The 9284-nt window shown below is 34.0% G+C and overlaps 1 long non-coding RNA gene across 1 annotated transcript; it reads left to right on the top strand.

The window, feature by feature from the left end:
• The first annotated feature begins 4232 nt into the window (after positions 1–4232).
• LOC107786781 (uncharacterized) lies at positions 4233–5253 on the top strand. The gene is made up of 2 exons (XR_001648229.2): positions 4233–4323; positions 4455–5253. It is a non-coding gene; the product is annotated as an uncharacterized LOC107786781 (long non-coding RNA).
• The last annotated feature ends 4031 nt before the right edge of the window (positions 5254–9284 follow it).

Below are 9284 nucleotides of genomic sequence, written 5' to 3'. Positions count from 1 at the left end.
TCTCATTAAGAGTAGAATTGTAAGTTTAAGCAAAATTATTTCTAAATTTAGAAAAGGGTAATTCTTTTTGGAACGGACCAAAAAAGAAATAGGTTCATATATACTGAAACGGAGGGAGTATGTATATATATTTTCAAGAAAAATAATTTTCGCTCATCAACCAACATCGAAAAAGACTTCGTCATACCACTATAACATAAGAAATGGATTGTTTTGGTGGCCAACCCCAAAGTCTATTGAAACTCAAAAGCCAATCCTGCGTTGATTGTAAAATCATGAAACCACCCCTAACATTAGGGGATTCTAAACGTCAGGAAGACAAGTCTTAACAACTTAAGCAGGTATAAAAATTTGATATCAAGGACTTCGTTAGAAAATAACAATTGGATTTGTAATTAGGAAATGAGAAAAGTTTTCAAAGATGAACTAGAAGTTGTTGAGGAAAAAGATATAAACCTGCCTTTATATTTCTGGTTAACCTGTTTTCCTTGGAGTTTTGAGTGGGGATATAAAGAGAGGTTCTAATTAAAATAAAAATTTGGATAAAGACCTTTAAACCAAATGTGTCCTCAATTCCTCACTCATGTTCCATGTCAAAATAGTCAAATATTTGGTGAAAGATTATTATTAAACCAATTTCAAGTCCACTAAAAAGAGGTGGTCAGTGACTAAATCTAATAGTTTTCTTTTTATAAGAAATCTCAAAAGAAAAGAAGTTTCTTTCGGGGGGTAAGGAACAATAATTTAGGCACAAAATTATATCTAACTGATATTCCATTCCTTCCTTTTAGTTGTTCAATATACTAAAAATAAGTTGCTCATGGTATGTAACTAAATCGAACAAATGACTTTGCACTATTTTATGTTAGTATTTGCTACTAGCGATTACTGGTTCACTGTGCTACCTAAAATTTTCCAAACTGGCCTAGCATAAAACTCCCAACATTAATGAACATAATTTTAACATTTAATGCTATTTAATTTCGACCCCTTATTGTGCACCACTTGCAAAGTTGTGAAATATACTTGTCATGACAATATATGTGCAAAACTTTTTTAGATAAGTCGGGCTACATTATTAAATATGCTCCTGCCTCATATAACTAATTCGGCCGTTACCATAATTTCTACTTCCTTTTTGTTTTCTCCAGAACAAGAAAAGTGCAAGCAACTTATTATTGCCAAAATTATAGTACATCGTATGAAATTATTTTAAATTATTAATCAATTACTCATTCAAGTACGTCTCCATTCTAATTTGTTTTTTAATATCTTTCCCCGGGTGTCTGAAATCTACTTTGGGGTCTTGAGTAATTCGAATTCGTATCACGTAAAGTCCATTATGAAAAAAGTTCCTTATCAATTACTCCCTCCGTTCACTTTTACGTGTCCAGTATTCTAAAAATAGAGTTTCATTTTTACTTGTTACTTTTAGCATATCAAGAGAAGACAATTTCTTTTTTTTCTGTTATACCCACAACATTAATTACTCATTTCAAATCATTTTTTCAAAACCATTAAAAATATACATCAATTAATATGGATATCATGGTAAATTATGTACTTCATTTATTATTTCTTACGAGACGTGAAAAGTCAAAACATGACAAATAAAAGTGAACGAAGGGAGTATATAGACTCGAAACCCCAAATCTCTGATTAAATATGGAGAGATCTTATACAACCAACTATAATCTCGAACTAGTTGGGATTGAGTAAAAACTTATTATTAGCTGAACTGCTGAAGAGGTCTCAATTTGTTTCGCCATAAAAAATAGAAAAGATAACTATACTATAGTAACTAATATAATATGGACCAAAGGTAATACTTAAAAACTAAAACTGCGGGTCAGTATAACACTAAAAAACAAACCTGAAAAGTACGTACTAACTAACCAACATTCACTAGAAACAATCAAAGAGACATGGGCGTATTAGAGGGTTCCACGGGCACGTGAACCCATGCTCCCTCCTTAAATATTATGTATAGTAATATCATATTATTTTAAAAATATTTAAATATATATGTGTGCACCCATGCTCAAACTATTATATGATATGATGGTTATTGAGTGTACCTGTCTAGGTGAGGTTGTGAGTTCAAATCTTATGTCAATCTTGTTATTTTTTCTTTTTTTCTAAAAGTAGACGCCCACGTGTCTGGTGTTATTTTTTGCGTATTAATTAAGTACTTTTTTTTTTGTTTGGTTTATTCTTTCAAGATTTTCATACATTGAAATTCCTATTCTTCTTTTGTCGCCATAAAATCTTATATGATTAAACAAAATGTGAATATTAAAATTTGTAGCAATGTATGATGTAGCATATAATCAATGAGTTCAAATAATCTCAATATTTTCAACATGAAAAATAGATATAGATGTAAGAAAATTATTATTTAAAAAAAAAATGAACTTATAATTCCAAAAGTGCAATGGATACGCAATCGTAAAAATTAAAGGTTGGACCCATAACATTTATATTCTGGATCCACCTCTTCTTAATAGTGCACCCATTCTGCCAAAATCCTGAATTCGCCTCGGTCAAGAGATGAACTTGATGAAGACCAAAAACATTTAATGGCATAGTAAATTAAATGACATTAACCAGAGCCTGCCAAAGGTTGGTTTAATAGGTTTGTGGGGGATTGGGTAAAGTATTCAAAGTTTACATGAATAAATACAGCCACGTCAGGAGTTAGGACTGATAACTAAAAGAGTTCAAAAATGGTTAAACATTAAATTATGAGAGCAGCTGACGTGTGCCCCATTTAGTGTATAGCTTTAAGTAGGTTAGGTTTCAGAGCAAAAACTGTACTTCAGGTAAGAACTCAAGTTGCATAAATACATATTGAGCCCTCAGTGGAGCTAGAGTTTTCAGTAAGTATAAACATAATATAAGAAAGTACATATTGGCACGGGCCCGATATTATAAAAGATGAAACTATTGTTTTTTATCAACTTTAATTTGATATGAAATGACAGAAAAGAGAAATAAATACATGTAATTGACTACCAAATCAGATAACTTTGTTTTGGTAAATGAAATAGCAGAGAAGAGAAATAGAACCTACTACCTCAATACTATTGAAATTTCTGGATAGTTATTGCAACCTCTGCACTTGATTAATTTTCTGTATTAATGCTTAATAGAGAAAAAAAACTTATTCTTTGTTGGTGAGAAAAGGGAAATAGAACAGTGAAGTCATTATGTAGTTCCGAAACGGAAGTGAATGGATGTGGTTAAATGACTTTTTCAAAGGATTATCTACTATTGAGCTTTATAACTTTGACTAAATGGGTTTAATTTTAACTTTGGTTCCAAATATTTTTAAAATAAATTGAGGCTATCTCTTCTGTAGGGAAGATAGAGGGGGATAGAGTTAGTTGTGAATATTCAACTTTAGTTTGATAATTAAAAGATAGAAATTAAATCTCAACAACACTAGTAAAATTAAATACTAAAATAATGTATATGTAAGCAAGCTTTATAAACAGTTGACTTTTTTATCATTTTATTTTGGTCCAAAATAAGTGACCTTTTACATAATTAAGAAGGAATTAGTTTTATTTTTTTAAACTTTGCCCTTGTTTACAAATCTCAAAATGTCAAGTTAACAATATGGCAATTTTGATTAAGGGTAATTTAGTCAAAATATCATATTTTTTTTCTAGGAGTTAGTATATTTTTAAGGGTGTGTCAAATACCAAAAAAATCACTTATTATGGACCGAAGAGAGTATTAGTAAGTTTTTATTGCTGGAAAAATTAAAGATGCTATATTAGAATTTTATGAGAATTGTATTTGGCTTCATTAAATTGAATTTGGTTAGCCGATAAACTTTTAATGAGGTTTAGATTCTTGTACACATCTAGTTCTTAGTAGTACTAGTTTTACAAAATATAATAACTACGACAATATATCCAAAAATCTAGCATTGATTGAGAGCTTTCTCATCACTTTATAGTTGAACGTATTTACTATATACTAAAAGTTCTATCAAACTTTCTTGAATGCGCGCACATAAATATATATATATATCAAGCCATTAATTCAATAACTATTTTTCCGCCGTGAAATTAACTCTTCTCATCTTCTATACCGAATTCTTCTGAAAATTTTCTCTTTGCAGTTAATTTTACCTCTAGACATCTCACGTCCACCCTACTTCTCCAGTTATAATCACAATTAATTCTGCACTAAATAAACCTCATAATTTTCTCCTTTCCTTCGCATTATATAAATGTAGTCAAACTTTTCCTATTATCTCCCACACTTCAAAGCTCCCTTTTCCTATTGCTACAAGTTTCAATCTTCTCTCAGGTTAGACATCTTCTTCAAGATTGTACTCGTTTTTTTAAAAAATTAATTTTATATTGGTTTGTTTTTCTTTAGTACGTAGTTGTTGTTTAAGTTGTGGACTAAATTTTTATTTCTTTGTCTTATAAATACAGGGTTAGTGGAATATATATAAGCGGACAATTCAAAAGAAACAAAAAATGAACTACAGGAAAGAGAGTAGTGATCCAAAGCTTGATTTGAAGCTAAACTTATCTCCACCAAGGGCAAATATTTTTCAAAGAGAAATTTCACCATTTTCTTCAATGGAAAGATCACCAGCAAGTTCTTGTGTTTCTAGAGAACCAACTCCAGAAGATCAACAGTTTTTTGGAAATTACCAAAATAGCCCAGAGGCAACAACTTCAATGATGCTTGTGGGTTGCCCTAGATGCTTAATGTATGTTATTTTATCAGTGGATGATCCAAAGTGTCCCAAATGCAAGAGTTCTGTTTTGCTTGATTTTTTCCGTGAGGATAGAATCAACAATCCAAAGAATTGAATCAAGAAGAAGAAGAAGAAGAAAAACAGCTGTGGTTTTTGGCTTGATTTGCTGGATTATTATTGACCCTTTACTAAGATTAGGTTTTAAGTAGGAGTATTTAATTTCTTCATATAGTATGTCCTTTTTTTTTTTTGTTGGTTATGGAAATGCTTTTGGTTGCTCACAAAACGAAGGGGAAGAGAGAGCTTTTAATTTTGTGAGTTTGTTGAGGTTATTGAATGAATTGTGACGAAAATATTGAATATACCTCGACTATAGGGCCAGCTGGTCTTGTTATGCAACCAATATGCCTAGTATGGTTTGGTCTTCATATTAATACATTTGATGTTAGCAGCTCTTTGTTGCCATCTTTACTAAATGCAATCAATATTTTGTTGCAACTACTTTATTTATACCATCATTCATGGGATGAGATCCCCTCCGGTGAAAATTAGTCCAGTATTGTTTAATACATAGACCGATTTATGCCATGTGTCCACCCACTTATTTTATGGCTTAGATTCATTTTGTTGTAAACAATTAAAAAGGTAAGGCAATTTTGAATTAAAAATGATAAGAAAATACAAAAAAAAACTAACGGCAGCCGTTTATATCAACGTGCCTGCCATTTGATCTCATTTCTTAAACACTACAATGTATTTGTAACGACCCGACTGGTCGTTTTGAGTATTACAATTTTATTTTCTCATTTACTGCTTATTATATGTTCAAATATAATTATGAGACTTATCGGGGAGGTTTTAGAATGAATTGGAACACTTAGTTTCAAGAATTAAAGTTTAAGTTGAAATATTTGACTGGATGGCGAATTATGTGTAAACGACCTCGGAATAAACTTTTGATGATTCCAATAGCTCTGTATGGTGATTTGGACTTAAGAGCGTGTCCGGAAAATTATTTGAAAGCCCATAGCTAAATTAGACATGAAATGGCTAAAATAGATTTTAAGTTTGGAAGTTTGACCGGGGAGTTGACTTTTTGATATCGGGGTCGGAATTCAGTTCTAAAAATTTTTATAACTCTGTTATGTCATTTATGACTTGTGTGCAAAATTTGAGGTCAATCGGAATTGATTTGATAGGTTTCAGCATCAGATGTAGAAGTTGAAAATTCTTAAGTTCCTTAAGCTTGAATTGATGTATGATTCGTAGTTCTAGCATTGTTTGACGTGATTTGAAATTTTGACTAAGTTCGTATGATATTTTAGGACTTGTTGGTATGATTTGATGGGTCCCGAGGGGTTTGGGTGTATTTTTGGATCATTGGTTGAGAGACTAGTAAAGTTAAGAAATTTGGGAGTTTGACCATGGTCAATATCGGGTCAAGACGATATCTTTTCAGTATTTTGAGTGCGCGAGCAGGTCCGTGTCGTGTTTTATGATTGGAATTCATATATGGTTTGTGTCCGGAAGGTTTCGGGTGAGTTTCAGATGGTTAACAGATCACAATTTGGACTTAAATAGCTGCTGAAAATTTCTGCTGCTGGAAAAATCGAGGTCATAAAAATCAAGACTGGAGAAAATCGAAGTCATGAAAATCGAGGTCATGAAAATCGAGGCTGGAGAAAATCGAGGTAATGAAAATCGATGTCATGAAAATCGAGGCTGGAGAAAATCGAGGTCATAAAAATCGAGGCTGGAGAAAATCGAGGTAATGAAAAATCGAGGTGGAGAAAAATCGAGGTCATGAAAATTGAGGCGAGGCCTAGACAGAAACTTTAAGTTATAAAATACGGGGGTTTCGTCCCATATTTTCATTTTTGACAAATTGGAGCTTGGGGAGAGGCGATTTTAGAGAGATTCTCAAGGAAAAATATCAGGGTAAGTGATTTTAACTCGGATTTGGTCAATATACACGAATATATCATTGTTTTCATCATTTAATTAGTGTTTTGAGATGAAAATTTGGGGAAAATGAGAAAAAGTTCTTGGACTAGAATTTTAAGGTTTTGAATGGGATTTTGTTATCGGATTTGAGTAAAATTGATATGGTTAGACTCGTGAGTTAATGAGCTTTCGGGTTTTATAACTTTTATCAGGTTCCGAGACGTGGGCAATTTTTGAGCTAAATTTTGAATTTGGTTGAAAAATTAGTATTTTCTTATGAAATTAATTCTAATAAACTTTATTGATTGAATCGAATTATTTGTGGCTAGATTCGAGGCGTTTGGAGGCCAATTCACGAGAAAAAGACATTGCAAAATAAAGAATTACACGGCTTGAGGTAAGTAACTCTTCTAATCTTGGAGCTGAGGGTATGAATCCTGAATATACGTATTATGTGAATTGTTTGGAGGTGACGCGCATGCTAGGTGAAGGGCGTGTGGGCGTGCACTATAGATATTGTGACGTAATTGGTTCCGTGAAATTTTGTAGTCAAATAATCTTGACATTTTCTATGTAGTTTTATGTGTTAAAGAAATTGAGCTGAGAATCATATTAAAAATCACGCTGAGGCTATGTGCCAGTATTATTGAGACCCATGGAGATCATATTGTTGTGAATTATTTATTTCAAATGAAATTTCATACTCAGTCATGTTTATTCATTTCACATCATCTCTCAGTCTCTGTTGTTATTTATTGATTCATCATATCATCATTTTGGGCTAGTTTCATGACATTGTGAGACCGAGAGACTAGAGAGATTGATGACTGAGTGAGGCCGAGGGTCTGATTGTGAGGATACTTATGGGATCGGGTTGCACGCCGTAGCAGGCCATATTGGCTTTATATACTTTATTATTATGGGTTCGGGTTGCACGCTGCGGCAGGCCATATTGGCTTATTATAGCACGTAAGTTGTCCGTGCGGATCCAAATATTGATACTATAACACGTGAGTTGTCCGTGCAACACGTGAGTTGTTCGTGCAGCACGTGAGTTGTCCGTGCATATTATAGCGCTTGGGTTGAAGGAGCCCCTCCGGAGTTTGTACACACTCCCAGTAAGCGCATGTATCTACTGAGTGCGAGTACCGAGTGCCGAGTGCAGAGTGCGAGTGCAGAACAATTGGGAGGATTGAGTGACTGTGATGACTGAGTGACTGTGATGACTGAGTGACTGTGAGGACTGGGTGATAGGGAGGACTGAGTGAATTGATACTCTGAGAAGTATGCATATAGTTTTATCACTGAGATACATTGCATTGACATGCACCCATGACATACAGACATAGAGATGTATTTTTCTCACGCTGTACGGTATCACGTCATTCATGACTTCTCACACATATTGGCCTACGGGCATAGTGATGCATTTTTCCACTGGCTATCTGGAAAGAAAATAAAACATCTTATCATTGTTGAAAGGAGTTTTGGAAAAAATTATTGTTTTCAAACTTATTCGTATCTTTGGCAACTTCGGTAAACGACTTGGGACTTTCACTGATACACTTGAAAGGTAGAACTATTTTTGAAAATCATGATTTACCTGAGCATTTATTCCTTGGGTTACTTCTTTCATTACTTGCTTTATGTGGTTATGAACTGTTGTTGGTTATTGGAGTTGGATTCTGACCTTAGTACAAGCTTGTCACTACTTTCAACCTAAGGTTAGGTTTGTTACTTATTGAGTATATGGGGTCGGTTGTACTCATACTACACTTCTGTACCTTGCGTGCAGATGTTGGCTACTGATGTTGCTGTGTTCGTTGGGAGGTGGATTTGAAGGTGTACCTGGGTTCCGGTTGTAGCTGCCTCTTGTTCATGGTAGCCTTAGATTCATAAAACTCCGTTTATGTACTTTTCAAACAGATGATATATTTATTTCATACCAGCTTTGTAAACTCTATTCTTAGCAGCTCATGATTTGTACTACCAGTTCTTGGGGAAATGTATTGGTTTCATATATTTTCTTTTAATTAATTGCCTTATTAAATTCATTGGAATTGAATAGTTGATAATTGGCTTACCTAGCGGGTTGGGTTAGGTATCATCACGACTAGTCGAATTTTGGGTCGTGAGAAGGTGGTATCGGAGCTCTAGGTTCATAGGTTCTACGAGTCATGAGCAAGTGTCCAGTAGAGTCTTGCGGATCGGTATGATGACGTCCATACTTATCTTCGAGAGGCTACAGGGCATTTAAGATAATTTTCCATCTTTCTTTCCTTATCGTACGGAATTGATTCTGCTTGAAATATAACTCTTTGAATTCCTTCCACGCATTCGTGTGCGCATGTGAGCGCGCAGTATCAGTTGTGTATCGCCGGCTTGCGATTTCAGGGATGATGTGCGAGATGTGTATTCTGTGTTTTGGTGATGGACCAGTCTGGAGGACTTGAGGCCATGGTTGAACCACAACTTAAGCTCGGTAGCTTCAGTTGTAACCTGTACATTTGGACTCATATGTCTGGTAATGTCCCTACGAGTGGAATTTATGGCTCGATGAGCGGTGAAATGGCTTTGTGATGAGTATGATGTAACTGCGGGATGTGTTAAGACG

Source organism: Nicotiana tabacum, chromosome 22, assembly GCF_000715075.1.
Source record: "Nicotiana tabacum cultivar K326 chromosome 22, ASM71507v2, whole genome shotgun sequence".
Taxonomy (NCBI): Eukaryota; Viridiplantae; Streptophyta; class Magnoliopsida; order Solanales; family Solanaceae; genus Nicotiana; species Nicotiana tabacum.
Note: the sequence above shows the minus strand (reverse complement) of the source record. Positions and strands in the feature narration are given on the sequence as shown.